This window comes from Falco peregrinus, chromosome Z (genome assembly GCF_023634155.1).
Source record: "Falco peregrinus isolate bFalPer1 chromosome Z, bFalPer1.pri, whole genome shotgun sequence".
NCBI lineage: Eukaryota > Metazoa > Chordata > Aves > Falconiformes > Falconidae > Falco > Falco peregrinus.
The window spans coordinates 45,033,334-45,049,364 of NC_073739.1; the positions used below are offsets into that span (position 1 = coordinate 45,033,334).

General features: G+C 39.1%; 1 long non-coding RNA gene across 1 annotated transcript; it reads left to right on the forward strand.

Moving 5' to 3' along the window:
- Positions 1 to 389: 389 nt before the first annotated feature.
- On the forward strand, positions 390 to 12,526 carry LOC129782760 (uncharacterized). Its single transcript, XR_008744827.1, has 3 exons — positions 390 to 651; positions 811 to 4,560; positions 12,459 to 12,526. It is a non-coding gene; the product is annotated as an uncharacterized LOC129782760 (long non-coding RNA).
- Positions 12,527 to 16,031: the final 3,505 nt, after the last annotated feature.

The window sequence follows — 16,031 nt, forward strand, 5'->3', positions numbered from 1 at the left end:
ACTTATTCTGGTGATGGAGCAGTAGCCATATACTCTGTGCCTGCAGCTCAGCAGCATGCTTTTGCTGTTTTGTGTTTTTCATTTTTAAATGTCAGCCCTGTCAATCATAAAGCCCTTAAGTGCCAGTGCTGCTCTTTGGCATGGTCCTACCTTGGGTTTTTTTGCTGCAGTTAAAGCAATTTGGGCTGTCTGCCAGGTCAGAGTTATTGCAGCAGGGTGGGCAGCAGCCTTCTTCAGCATACAGTGGTGTGATAGCTGGACACAAGACAAGAACAAAAATAAGAATATTTAAAGATAAATCATGCTGAAATTGGAGAGGATCTTTCTGCATTCATACTGTATTCAGAAGTTCGGTTCAGTATACAAATCACAGGAGAAAATGCCTACAGGTAGGTACCTCTTTGTCCTGGTGTCTCCTGGACTTTGTATTCACCTACAAAACAGTCTGAGTTGCACATTCCACTCAATAAACTGTAGCTCTGTACACAAGATGTGAACCCAAATGCTCCCTTCCCTAGAAAAGCAAATGAAACTGTCACAATAGAAAAAAAGTCATCTAACTTCCGTTAAAAATATACTGAGCACCCTGGCCAAAGGAAAGGGCTGTTTGTCATTGTGATGAATCGACAGTGAGGAGTCCAGCAGGAAGAGGTCAGTATTTAAAAGAAAAAAAAAATTAAAAAGCACCTGGCCTGAGACTGGTCTTGAAACTTCATGTGCTCACAAAGTGTATTTCTTGTGTGTTTTGAAATTTATGAAAAACAGATTATGAACTGTCCGACTGTGTTGGACTTCTATTTTTTTTTTAAGTGGTGCCACTGCTTTGCCACCTACTATAGCTGTTCGTGTCATGTCTGCACATGGATGTTCAGAGGCATTCAAGAGGATCAGTCAGGACAGTGCACTAAAGTAAAATATTGGGAAACCTTGGCCAGATATTCTCATTTGCAAAGGCGATAGGTGTTAGGCCTAGCAAACCCCTTTCAAACCACAATGAATTAAATCACATTTGTTTGAATAATATTAATTCTTTAGGTGCATAGGAAAAGTTGTGGTTAACTAGGTGCAAACAGAGCATCATATGTGCTTTGTGTGTGTCATCATATGAGCTTTATTGCTGTGAGGATATTTTTGAAGACACACACTGGGTACGGTTCTTCTGTGAAATATTGAAGTGAATGTTTCGCCCTACATAATGTTTAAACATGTCCCTCCAGTTCCCTGCAACTAGACATTTTCTGTCTGAAAATAAAAAATTAGATATGCTAGTAGTTCACAGTAGCAGCAGTTAAATATGTGAAGTTAGCAGCTTTCTGTGACCTGGTTAATTTATTATGTGATCTTTCTGACTGATGCAGGATTTAGCTTTCTGCTCCCGAGAAAGAGACACTGTACCACTTCTTGGCTCCTACATCAACATGGCAGATACATTTCAGAACACTTACAGCTTTGCCATTTAGAGGGATTGGTTTGTATTTCATCTTAGTATTTCCATAATTATGACAGAAAATCTGTCCTGCCATATAAATCCCAAATAAAATAAAAATCAATCATTGAAACAGTCTGCAAATTGAAATTACAATTTCCTTTTGTCCCAAATTATGCCTGAATATTTCTGTCTTTTATTATAGTGTCTTGTGCTGTTACATTTTAATGATTCCTGAAGGTAGCTTCTTTTCAGTTATTTCTACAATTTTAAGTATTGTTATGTCATAATTAGTGATCTGCAGTATCCAATATATCCACTGTCCTAAAGTGTTCATATATTACAATATGATGCAGTCTGAGCCTGGTATAGTAGGGTGACACCCTCTAGCTATCATCTGATGCTGTGGAGAGAGAATAGAACGCTGTTTCCAAGCACAATAATGCTGTTCATTTCAGAATTAGACACAGTGTAATTTAGGTAAAAGAAACCAAATACATAAATGTGTCACAAAACAAAACAGTCAGTCTCTCAAAGTTAGCTCTACAAAATACTGGACTACAGACGTCACAGTACTTTTTCTGTTTTTCCACCTTGAAGATATGTTTTGTGGCCTTTTGATTTTTAAGTTGTGTTGCTGCTTGTTGATCTAATCTTACAGGATTGTAGCTCTGTGGGGCTTTTTTGAATCTGCAATTAAAGGAAAAAAGTTTTGGTTTTGACTGTCTTACAAGGTTTTTTTTGTTCATTTCAGCACATGGAGGGTTATTTCCTGCTGCCTTATTCAAAATTGTTTTTAAAATCAACCTTCTTCAATTTTTTAAATTCATGAAGTTTGGCATTCATTTTTATGTTCAATACCGTACTTTTAAATTTAAGAGCTGTTGTAATAAAGAAAAATGTAAATGTCATCTGGAGATTTACTAGGACATGGTTCTGAACTGCTCATCTGAAATGAGGAGCAGTCCAGAACTGTGCCTTATTAAATCATGTGCTTATTGCAAATGAAGAGAATAATTCAGCTTAATATTGTAAATTTCAGCCATTTTAATATTGTAAATTTCTCCAAAGCCAAATCCAGCTCTGCAATCCAAACAGATAGTACAAACAGGAAAAGCTGGGACATATATTAATTTAGGAGACTCGGCGCAGGAAAAAATTCACACGGAGATTTTGTACTGGCCAGCCACAGGATGCTATTACCCTTTACCTAAGAGGTCAAACTCTGAGTAGGAAGGGAAGTAAAATAAAAATTTGGGAAGAAGGTGTGTGAAATAGCTTTTCTCAATGCTATCACCTAGCCATTTCCCTCCGATAGGGGGGCTCTGAGATGTGTCAAGTGGAAATTTTATGTCTGCAGAAAACTAAGAACTTGGTTATGCTTGGCACAGACTTAATTCAACATGTTAATCATTTCCTAAATGTTGAAAAGATTTGTGTGTTCTACCTCACGCACGGAAAGGCTGCTGAGAAGGTTGTAGGTCTCAGCATTCAATTCTGTATTTTGTTCCAAGCAGTCACAGCAGTGAAAAAATAGATGTCTGATGAAAAAGGAATCATGACACAGTAGGCTATTCATTTTGCTGTGGAAAAAAACGCCCAACCAAAACAATAAAACCAAAGTGGGGTGGAGACTGAACTTGGCACTTCAGTTAGCATTTCCAGTGGTTTCAAATAAATATGATTTTTTATAAGTTGATGGATTAGCTGACAGTATCCATTAGCTCCACGCAGCCAGTCAATACACTTTGTTGTTCTGCCTGTTACTGCAAAGTAGTTCAAACTGTTGACATTTCAAATGAAAGACAGGAAAGGAAGTGTTTTGAGTAAGGAGGAGGGAGAACTGTAGACATACTAAGCCTCTTCTCACTAGAGGAAATGGTGGGCATTTTTAGTAATAAGATACACACTGAGTAAAGAAGTAGAGATGTGCATAACATGGCACAGGGGAAAAAGGACAAATAGTAATAAAAATAGTAAAAATAGTTACTGATAACTGCAAATCTAAATGAGATAGTTGTGCCATGGCTATCTCAGTAACAGGTGCAAAGTCCATACGGCTAGGAGACAGTCTGTAACAACGTGAGTCACTTCCACATCTGATCCTATCTGCAGCTCAGAACTTCCTAAAAGCTCTGTGTTTAAAAAAACCTAAAAATCAAATCTGTCTCTTCTCTTTGAGAATAATTGACAGAGGTCTGGGGCAGCACAGTGGATCAAAACCTGGCAGTCTAACAGCAGGGCACTCAGCAACAATATTGTTAGTAATTTTTTTACCAGGCCTAGTTGTGAATGTTAGTTGCAGGTGGTATTGAAAGCCTCTAGTACTGCAGTGCATATTGGCAAGTGGCAAAAGATTAATCAGGGGCAGATGTAGTAGGAGATAAGGAGAGTTTTCTCCCCTTTCGCTATTCTGGCTACAACATGTCTGCCTTGAGCAGGGGTCCCAGATTTTTTGCAGGGTCCAGACACAGGCTACAGTGTCCTTCATATAATGCATGTCACAGCAGAAAGCTGCACGCTGTCAGGGTGAGCATGAGACCTGAAAGCCCAGGCTGCAGCACCAGGCCTCTGCGGATGCCTGCAAATGTGCAAAGCGTTCGCTGCTGCAGCCTGTGCAGCACAGCCCAAGTAAGTGAGGGTCTGAAAGGAAGAGCGAGCAATGGCAAATGAGTTTAGAAGGGGTAGAGGCTTCTTTGTCTAGAAGCTATACAAAATATTCAATACTTAGATTTTATATGCTTCGTTCTCCTTTTGGTTTTGCTTAAGGAAATAAAGTGAGGCAGAAATTTTCTGTGAGAAGACTGTTTATAGCCTTAACAAATTATGTCAGTAAGAACATTCTCCTCCCTAAGCTGATTACCCAACTTTTTCATTTTCTCACCAGCTCCACTTTCCCCTGGCATCCACAGCTAACTGTGGTGCTGGTGTGAACTTTCAGGGCAAACAAACCAGGTGTTTGCCTATCCCAGTGGGGTCAGAGGCAGGAGGACAGACTGGGACACTTAGAGCTTATGAGCAGCAGAACATCCAGGAGCTACCCTGGCACTGCTGTGGGGTCACCCAATAGTGGACTTGCCTGCCAGGGAGAAGTAGAGAAGCAAGAGCCAGAAGATAGTAGCTCAAGGGAACAGGTGTGGTGGGGGAGGAAGGAAAGGCAGCTACTCAGGTCCCTGAGATTAGAAACAGTCATCTGAGTCGTTGGATCCTGGTGCTGCTTATTTGCCTGGCCATTGGTGAGGATGTCTGGTTGAAAAGCTGGTGGCAAATTGCCCTGAGAGGTGGAAATCAGGATCTCAAGAAAGGGCTCGGGTTAAGGAAGGCAGGGAAGTCCAACCTTCCCTCTGCTGTTCTTCTGTGCTGTCTTTTCTGTTTATCATTCCTGAGGGAGTGAAACTTTTCAGCCAAACCCACAAGCCAGGCAGGTGGTGGGGAGGAATACCAGTGGCTACAAAAGGACAGTAACATCAGTGATTTCAGTGTCTCCCACTTCACAGATGATAGTGCAAATAAAATACAAGACTCGTGAATCTTGGGACATCGGGGTGTTAGCAAAACGATTGTTGTACCCTGAGAGAATAAATAAAAAGCCAGGGCTATTCAGTGCTGTCTGTCCTTTTAAGTCGTCCTGCTGTCTGAACTCAAACCAAGTGCGTGCAGGGGACTGCACCCTGTCCCCTCCCCTGCGGGGGTGGCGGGGGGAGCCCCAGCCCTCCATGCTGCTGGCTTGGGGCAGCGCCCAGTGCCAGCCTCGGGGCTGGGGCACTTTGCAGTGGGGTTCGTGCTGCGGGGGTGGCAGGTGTTAGATTCATAGAGTGTTTATGGTGGAAAGAAATTGCCTGAAGAAAATCTTGACCTAGCTTTTATACTTTGCACTATGTATTAGTTATATATTTATATATAGGTTAGTGGTAGTATAGTTTAGGGAGTGAAGAACAGAGTGGCAAAGACTTTTTAAAATGTCTTTTTTATTTTCCTGAAAGTTTTGTCCTTCTTGGGGAAAATGAGCATTTTGTTCTACTTTCCTTAGCCCTTTTCACTCTAAAGATGCGGTTACCTTTCAAGGCTTCTGTAGTGGTAAGGTCCTATGAGTTTAAATCCTTTCTCTCTCGCACTGCCATATTGCCTTACTGGCTTTTTTTCCTGCTGAAGTTCCGTTTTCTACAGGTTGGGTTACAACATGCTGCTCCAAGCAGCCTAGTCTGTCTAAATGCCCCGTGGGGTAGAGGGCAGTCCAGGTCTCTCTCTAGCCTCTAGATGTACCTAACCATACTAGCACACAAGCATTTTTAGCCTGCTTATACAAGTAACCCTGAAAGTAACTTGCTGGTGACTGTTGCTCAGTCTTGCAAGATGCAGAAATTCAGTCACCAGATTTAGAGAGAGTTCCCTCTCTCAAAAAATATATATATTCAAATATAAATATATATATATAAAATATAAAAATATTTGTATTTTTTCATGGCTATAATTAGAACAAATCCTTATGGAATACCCTTCTTGGTGTCATCTGTGAGTATACGAGGAACACTCTGGGAAAGCTAGATATTTGTTCTTAATTTTACGGAATTAAGCAGGACTCATTTTTTTCATTCTCCTACTCCCCACTGCCCTGTAAATCTTAAGATTCCCCAGCCCACCCACCCCCACCCACCCCCCTTTAGAGACTAGTCATTTCACAAACTCTGAAAAAATGTGCAATAGTTGATGATATATTGGACAGCCATACAGTTGTAATTAAAGTTTTTCACTTTACCTCTAAAACTTCGGGTGAAGTAGACCTGTGTCTTTCTGATGTTTGTCTGCAGTTGGATATCCTCTGTTCTGTTGTCAGTTACTTCTAAAAACTTGAGAAATTGTCAAGGCTGAATTCTGATTAGACTATTGAAACTGTCTATGGACTACATATGCAATAAATACAAATTCTCATTTCTCTTACTTGCTTCCAGCTACCTTACCTTGTGTTTTGTTTCATTTATGGGTAGTTTTAAATGCTGTAATTAAACACTGGTTATATGTGTGAAGAAATAAGCCAAAAATATTGCTGAAGTATGTATTGAAAGGGACTTTGATTCTGATGAGACAATTGTTGTAATAGAAAAAGTAAATACCGATAAGGTAAGGCTAAACTGAGAAGTTAATTATTGCTGAAGAATACAGTTTCGACACAATTTAAAGCCTTGCAAGTAAAAACAAAGATCTTTTAAAAAGTGGAGTACTTTCCCTCCTCCATTTAATCTTTGCTCCTTTAGCAGTATTTGTTGTTTTATATAGTATTTGCTAGTCACCCCCAGAGGGGGATGTACACAAGCAATTAGGCTTCTGATACTTGGCATGATGATAACCATAAACTTTATAGTCAGACGTAAATGTTTAAATGCCCCAGCTTATTTACTGCTATTGTCTATGGAAGGAATGGAATTAGACTATCTTTTATTTAAAAAAAAAAATATTTTTTTTTGCATGTCAGAAAGTTCCCAGAATGGACAGGTGTGATACAAAAGATTTTTCTACAACAAACTGTGCAGGGGGTATTTCCAGTAATATAACCAGAGCTTTCCCAAGAGTAACCTTGTGAAGCTGTCAAGAAAATCAGTCATGAAAAGGCAAAATGTTTATCCTTGGCCTTTGAACCAATGCCAAATGAAAAGAACAAACAACTGGGTTTATCCATAGAAAGATCTTTCACTTGTCAGTTAAAACTTTACTTTGGATAGTGTGACAAGTTACGTTGCATAATGCCACAGGAGAACTAAGTAATTAATTAATGACAAAGTTGCCTGCCTTCATGGGAAGACTGCCAGGTCGGAGGCTTCATCCCTCTGTTCTGGCTTACCATCATTCTTTGTGTAAGAACAACCCTCAAATAAGAACAAGCAAGTTTGTGGCTTGTTGAACTTTTTTGTGGTGTTTCTTTCTGCCTCAGTGTCTACCATGCTGCACTTGAGGATCCTATAAGCCTCTGTTTAAAACTATCTGTGCTTCTTCTGGTTGCAAATGAAAAGTGTAAATATAAAAGTCATGTGTGTATGATGTTGTGTGATTCTGAAGCAGTTATGAAACCATGGATCAGAGAAAAGTGTAAACTAACCATTTTACAAAAATGGGGCATTAACTCTGGAAAAAAACCCCTCTGCTTTATTATTATACTGTTCTGGATTTTTAAAGGCAAAAATGTATGACCTTTTCATCATTATGGGTATGTTCTTTCTCTTTTTGTTTTAGAACTGAAACACCTTCTCTTTAAAATTCCTATTCAGGCCAGGCTGTGACTCAACATCACATTGATTCTTGCTTCTTTATCAGAATGAGTAACAACTTCCAGCTCAGTCTCCCCAGTTTCTTTCTAGAAACAGAAACTGATCACACCATGCCATTTCTTGAGCTAAGGTTTACTGCAGCTCTGAAGTACTGTAGTGCTCTGCCCCTTCAGTCTATTCCAGCATGAAAAAAGTTGAAAGCCCTTGGAAATCTGAAGTACAAAAATTGAAAACTACTGGAGGATTTGTTATGGGCAAGACAGCAGCACCCTTCCAAAAGGTCACAGAGATCTCATTATTGCAGTGTCTAGGTGGTTTGGCCTGATGGCATTATAACTGAATTTTTTTATACCTTCTTTCTTTTTGCAGCTATCTCTTTGTAAAACACACAAAACAGGTGACAAGGAAACACAGATAGTCTAATTTAATGCAATCCTGAACTGGAAAAATTAAGTTCCTAGTCTGAAATTCTGCCCACATTTCTTGTGCTAATCTCATTTCAGATGTAACATACCTTAAATCAGTACTGTTTCCTCAAATATGAATTTTTCTGGACTCTATTGGAGTATAGCATGGTCTGATCATAGATATTTGTGTGGTAAATTGTAGGACTGATTGGGGGCGGGGGAGGCGGGGGGAGTCCTATGCAGTAAAATGTCTTACAGGACCTGATTCCAATTTCATACCAGTGTGAATATCAGCTGGTTACAATGCAATTCAGTGCAGATGAACCAGGGTTATTAGTGTGAGAATAACACATGAGGTTAAAAACTAGACTTCTGGATTAGGCATTAATAGCCTAATGTAAACTTTTGGGAAAGATCCTCTCTATAGCTCTGCTCAGACCTCTTGGGAGCATATGAAAATCAGCCTTCTCAATTAACACACCTGAGTTAGGGGCTTATGTTTAGGTGCTATGCGTATCCCCTAAATTGGCTGATTGCTAGCCTCAGTGTCCATATTCATGCCTGTGCCAAATTCCATAGCTGTACAAAGCTACAGGTGCCCTGAACTCCTGTCACATTAATTCATCACTGTGGTGACTCCAGCAGTTATGATTTTGATTGGAAGACAATGAAAGAAAGACTATTCCACTCATTTACAGACAATTCTCTGTGTTTGTGGAAATCACCTGGTTAAACATAGACTATCTGTGTAACCAATGGTCTTCACATAATGTGTTTTCTCACTTTCTTGCCCTTGGTTTTGTTTGCAATAATCATCAATTGCCTCTTCACTGGACTCTGCAAACTAGTGCTAAGACCATACAGCCACTTCTCAAGCAGCTGAAGCAAGGTCTTGGTGCTAAGAGGCACCTATTTTATGCTTGGGCATTCCATTAACCAGAAACATGGTGGTGTTCACAGTGCGTCTATGTATAATTTTTTTTGTCTTCTTCCTACACCTTCTAGGCAGCAACAGCCTTATTTACACTGGATGAAATTCTGGTGCTAAAATCCCAACCTGGGCTTAAAAAAAAATTCTTACCGGAAGAAGAGTTGTCTGAAGATGGTGGTAGGGAGGTAAATGCCCTCAGATCATGAATGTGGTAATATTATTACGGCACTGAAGCACACAGACCATCTTTTTATTTACTAGATGTCCTCTAAAATATTTTTACAAACTGACGAGCTATACTCTTCATAACTCTAAGACCAGAGAGATTAGTTTGGTAAATACTGCCTTGAGTGTTACAAAACATTGGATAGGGTTTTACACATTAGTTTGTTATTGGAAAATTTGTTCTAATGAAGCCTGGATACTTGAGAGAATTGGCCTTTTTAAGTAACAAAAAAGGCTGGACAGAGAGTCCTGTATAATGCATAAAGCCTGCAGCTATACTGTGATTCTGTAACTACGCGTAACTGGAGAATACCATCAGCAATGTATCTTGACTGTGCTGTAGTTCAAGCAATACCACTTGGTTACTTGGGTTCTTCCTAGATTTAGCCTTCATGTAGCAGTCACTTTTGAGGGGAAAGTATATATACCTAAAAAAAAAAAAAGGTGTGTGGGGGGGCACTTGTGGATGGCACAGGACTGAAAGTGTTACAAGAGTTAGCTATGTTAACAGATGTAACTCCTCATAACTGGAAGATCTTAATGTATACTGTTTTTTGTGTCCCTGCTTAATAATATTTCTTTGATTCCACATTGAAGCCTGTGGTACAGTTAACATCATTAGCACTCCTGATATATCCAAAGTGGGCACCCTGGTCCACAAGCAAAGTACTTCTGGGTGATACCATTTCTGTTAAACTCTCTGTCTTGTATGCTGCAAGAAAAACATTCAGTGAACAGGACATCCTCAGAGATTTCAACTCTGCTAAGAACAGTAGCTTTGGAAGATGTCAATGAACTGTATTTCTGTGTATTTTGCACTAATGTCATTTTATACCTGAATTCATATTCAATAGTAAGTATGTTGGGGTAAAACCAGAGCATTTGTTTGTATGTGGAGGCGGGAAAAGAACTATATAGAATGTTCTTCATGTGAACTCTTTATACTCTACAAAAGCTGGAAAAGGAACCACAACCCTCAGTGATGCTCCTTTCTGCCAGTTCTCTGGAGTCAATCAGAGCTGGATGTGTACAAATGCATCAAATTTATCCTGATACGTTATAGACCAAAATGGTATGTCAAGTATTTGCATGGCAAAATTGATATGTGCTGAGACAGACATCACTCAAAACTCATTGCATTAAACCTTTTTTTAATTCATCCATCTCTCTGTAACCTTCTCTGGATGAGCTCTAGGTTACAATGACATGTGGTTCTAATTTCTTGATATGAAGAGGTCTCATAACTGATTTACTTCTAGACCTGCAACTGACTGACTTTACACTGGACAGGAAACTTTTCAGTTAGAATGCCTAGAAACCAGCAGGAGCTGTAAATAGAAATAAGACTCAACCCTGTCCTTCTTTTGTTTTTTTAAATCTTTGATAAAACTATTAAAACCAGATGAAGTGAGCTGCACCCAAGAGTTAGCCTTTTCTACATATGATGCTGAATATTTCTCACACTGTTTAATACTGTTGTTTGTTCTGGTACGATTTTCCTGTTGGGCTGCACTTGTTGGACTGTATAGACTAGTAGCAACAATCTTAGGGAAGACATTATCTCAATGTCTGTGACATTTGAAAGGAATTAATCCTAGCGAATAACCAAGCTGACCATTCAGTAAGAATGATACATCAGTTGCCTCTGAGAACTCTTAAGAAAGTGCGAGTTCCCTTCACAACTTGGGTGCTCCTTAATCCCCTAATAAATCTTTAAATGCCTCTAAATATTTCTTTTCCTCTTGCTACCCCTTCACATAATTCTGATTTTATTATAGATACTTAAACTTGTTTTTCACCACAGTTTGAAGTAGCAAAATAGAAAGCTGTGATAGTACACCAGGGTCTTCACAAAAAAGTAGAAAAGCATTCTGAAAGCCACAGCTTCTGAAAAACGGGTAAGGAAGGAAAAGTCATCTGCTGGAGGAGGAAGTTATTTTAGGAAAATTCAGGTAAAGTGAATGTGACAAATCCTATTAATACACATACGTATTGTGAACAGTAATATCAATAAAGTATCGATAAAGATACTTGGTTAGAACAAGCTGCATCACATAATTTAGTCTACATTTTTCCTAAAATAAATGTAGTTCTAGAGGAGACACAAAAATCTGCCAGTTATTTCTCCTTTCCAGAAAGAAAATGGAGAATGTGATAGGAAATTAGAATGAACTCCATTAAAAGCAAAGAAATGGGTGTATGTGCACTTTAAACTAGAGAACTTAGATTCTTCATGTTAGCTGGAAGAAGTCTGCCATTCCAAAAATACGTTAAACAACTACCAAAAGAATTAAGATTTCACGTGTCAGCAACCATGTTGTATTGGAACTACAATACAGAAAAGTAAAATTGCAGGCAAAAATCCAGAGGAAAGAAAAGGATCCAGCTAAGTGTCAGTGAGGTAGGTACCTGCGTATGTCACACAGGAGCAGTGGCATGATTCATATTCACTGCTACCACAGTATTTTCCTTCTTCACAGCAGGTAACACATTCGGTGCCATGAAAACCATTGTAAAAAGGGGGAATACACCGTGTTTGAGCTCTGAGCAGGTAACAGCAGCAGAGGACAACAAGGTCATTCACAAACCAGTGACTCTCCTTTAATTAAAGAACAAGTCAAATATTAGACTTAACCAGATTTCTTCACTGGTCACATTTTAGGAAATTAGAGACAGTAATTACTTCAAGTAGGGATTAAATGCAGTTTTGGCCACAGTGAAATAGCAGCTGTTTGTGAACTCGTAGCAAATATTACCAAGTAGTAGTGGACAGAAAAAAATGAACAATGCCACTGCATATTGAAAAAAATCAGGTATATAACCCACAATTGCCTATGAGCAATTTCGCACAGAGTCAGCACATCCACATACAGAAAAATGCTAAGGGACTTGTTAACAACATCTTGTGCTTCTCTTGAAAGACTAGCAGCAGCTCCTGATACCATGACACGGTACAGGCTAAGAATAGATTCACAGCAAAGGAAATCGTCACCTCTTCCTGCAATAGCAGTTTCCTTTGAAACCTCCTATGTAAGTGCCAGTTTTATGGTTTTACGTGGCTGGGACATTTGTCAAGATTACAGTTGCAGGTATTTTGCCTTGCAGGCACTTTTGAGAGAAAGCACAAAAGAGTGAGTAGCAGAGAAAAACAGCATAGCATTGCCATGTTTCTGTGTTCCTAAGTAAACATTTCTGCTTTCATGTTACAGGGTGTCTACAGCAGGATACAGTCTCAGTTTCGAAAAACAGCTTAAATCAGTAATACAACAAATGTAACCACACCTGCTTGGTGGCTATTTTTCCTCAGCTGTGTATTTCAAAGTGCTTTACAAGGCAGATAGCATTATATTTTTATGGGTGGGAAAACTAATAATTTGCACAAGTTTAGTTAATGGGCCAGTAACTGGATCAGAACTGGAATCCAGGTTTCTCAAGTCCCACTCAGGGCCCTGCCCATTGATAGCTTTGCCAAGACAATGCAGCAAGTCTTGAACTAGTGAACGTGAAATGTATGTCCTGCAGGGCTCTGTTTATTTGCCACCCTCACACAGATGGTATTCTTTCAAAATGTTGTTAGCAATTGTCTCATCTCACTACTACAACCAAAGAAAACATGAAATTTTGGTTCTTTTAATATTTTTTCTTTCAGTTTCTCCTTCTTTCCTCATGCAGAATAGACTTGTCTCCCCTTTTCCATGCTACCATTGTTAATTGACTGGGAAGCACATAAACATAACTTTTGACATAAACTGGGTTTGTGAGAAGTAAAAATGTCAGCATAGCATTTTTTAGAGACTGTGACCCATAATATCAGAAAGCTGTAATCTTGAGTTTTCAAATATGTTTTGTTATTGTAGGAACTTCTAAATTTTGACTCCACTAATCTCATTTTACAGAAACACAGAAGGCCACACCCAGTTTCCTATGGTTTTCCAAAATCTTAATATAGACTGCAGATTTAAAGGGAAGCAGGTGCTACTCCTTCACAGAGAGTTAAGACTAATGTTCTTCCCTTTCCATTACATTATACATCCTCTTTCAAAAGTCACTTGTAAAAAATAAATATGTTTGTACTAAGAAGTGTGCAAGCACTTGAAAAATCTAAATGCAACATAAATACAGGAAAACATACTTGCAAAAAGTAAAGGAACCTAGTTATTGTTGTCGGGGATTCAGACAACATGTAGCTGTTACCAGCTGCAAGATGAAAGTCCACTTTGCCAGAAGGTACAAGATAATTGTTAAAACATCCATGGAACAGCTGTGTTCTGTAAGAAGAACGCCTACAGATACCAAATACTGAGCTTACAATTTTTGTGGTGTAAAGTCCTTTCGATCCTTTACAAATTTAATGAGAGTTTTCTACCTTTTCTGCTAGAATCAAAAGGTTATTCATTCACTCATAAAGGAGCTTGAAATGTGTATGGCTGCTTTGTGGGTTTTACCCACCAGTTTCAAGAATTAATGTTGTTCCCCCTACCAGCAAAAAACATCCACTCTTGTTTAGACTGTGTGAACAATATGTTGTAATAGAATTAAGCCTATGATACGTGAGATATGGCAGGATCACTGGGCACCTCTGTGTGCACACATTAAAATTTGTAGTGTGCTTTGCCTGCTCTCCAAATCATAGTGAAAATAATACTAATTCCTTTGAGAGAGGAACATTTACCTTCCAGAAGTGATTTGCACATAGCTTATGTTCCAATCAAAAAAAGGAAGAAAAAGTTTTCCACTCTGTGAAGGACATCTCCACATCTGGAGGAATAAATATTAATGGGACAAAGGAGACTTGAAAGCAAGTGGACCAAGAAGAGCTGAAACAATATTCTTCTAGAATGGTCAGCTACATGCACCATGCACATGTCCTGTAATGCTAGCCTTCTTATTTTAGACACATAGCTTTTAAGCACTGCAGTTAGCATTTTAGCTAATGTTTTTTATATGTGCCTTTTCATGTAGCAGAAACAATAGAAGTACTTATATTTTGTGAGGGTCATTCAAATAGTTTTAATGATGTCCAATAACCTACACATGCAGACATTCTTAAGCATTTTTACAAATCCACTGTTCTTCGAAGCTCACAAAGATATAACTTTATGGCTTCAAATACCTTATTCAAATATTTTTAAGTAAACATCTCAGTCTTAAAATTCAGAATTCATTTTTTAGCAGCTCAGTAAGAACTTCCTTACTGCTTTGTGAGTTCATTTAGCTGCCTGAAGTGTAATGCACCTTGTAGTTTACTAAATTATAAATTAATAATTCAAAAGTGATGTTATGGCAGTCCAAAATACATTTCATAGCAGAACTCTTGTAATTCATTTTTAGAGGTCAGAAAGTAGTAATAGATTTGTCACTTCCAATGCAATACTGTCACTTTCTGACTATTCAATCAAGTATCAGGAATAAGTGTTAATTTTGCCTTAGTGATAAATAATTTCCAATATTTATTCAGAGTATTCAGCTCTCTAATAAATACATTTTGATCTGTATTCAGTGTTCATACATAAACAGCGGTATTTTTGTTTGTATATAGTAGATCTCTTTCAAAATGTGTCTCAAGGATGAAATTTTCAGCAAGCACAGGGGCGGTTTTACACTCATTTCCCACGACCAGCAAATAGAAGTACCAACTCCCATGAGTCTCTCATGAAAGTCTTTCCCTCAATCTCCATTTATTTTCAAGTGCTTATACCAAAACAAGTGAGTGAAACTGAACTGTGGAGTGGGAATTAAAAGCAGAAGAATGTCGGTAGCCCCAAAATTTCTTCCTAAGGGCTCTGTTTGTAAGTGGACTAATCTGAGGTCTGCACACTTCGCCCCCACGCACAGGAGCAAAATGCAACCTACTAGGGTACCAAAGCCAGGATTTCTTTTTTTGTGTGCAACAGACTTTTCTAGTCATGTAAACACTGACAAATGTCACTGTTTTTCTTATGGGTAGGCTAAACAGGACAAAGCAAAGCAAAACAACATGGAAATAAATCCTTTGGCCCTATATCCCTGCAAGAGTCACTGGCACTGTGAATGCGGTAGAATGACTCCAGGTTGCTCTAACTAGAAGTCCTATCTGACAAAACCAAATTTAGCACACAAGAAAACAGATGCCTGTATATGTATATATTATAACTGCTTTCAAATGTGGCACATAGAATTTCATGGGGGGGTTTTTTGTCTTTTTCCTTGAAGACTGCAACCTATTAAAGATTTACTCTGAAAGCACTGACTCTTGGTAACTTGTCAGACAAGACATACAGAGTCTGAAAAATGCATGCCCGCTGTGATCTAGCTCAGGAAAATATGTAAGAAAATTCACATGCTGCTCAGGGCTGGAGTCCTTGGGAGAAGAGGATGTCCACCAAACTCAGACCAAAGGAAAACACTTTGTGTCGCTTTGGAGCAGTTACCACTCAGGCATCTCCCCAGCACTCACATACAGAGAGCATCCTACTGACAGGAGCTCAGAAGGGCCTCAATAAACCCATGGAGGATCCTCACCAAGAGGCGACCACATAGCCCAGGTTTGCTGATCCCAAGGTGAAGCTATTCCCAGGGACTGAGTAAGGGTCAACCCAAACCCATGGCACCTCACTCCCCCTGGGGTGACTGTCTCAGGTGCCCACAGCCCAGCTTCTCAGGATCTTGCCAGCAGCACAGAAAAATCTCCATTTCTGCATGATTCTTGGCTTGGTTACTACCTGTCTTGCCAGTGGGGACCCCTGTGTTAAAGGACAACAGTCTGGCCAGCCCAGTGTTGGGCCTTGTCACCATGGATTTTT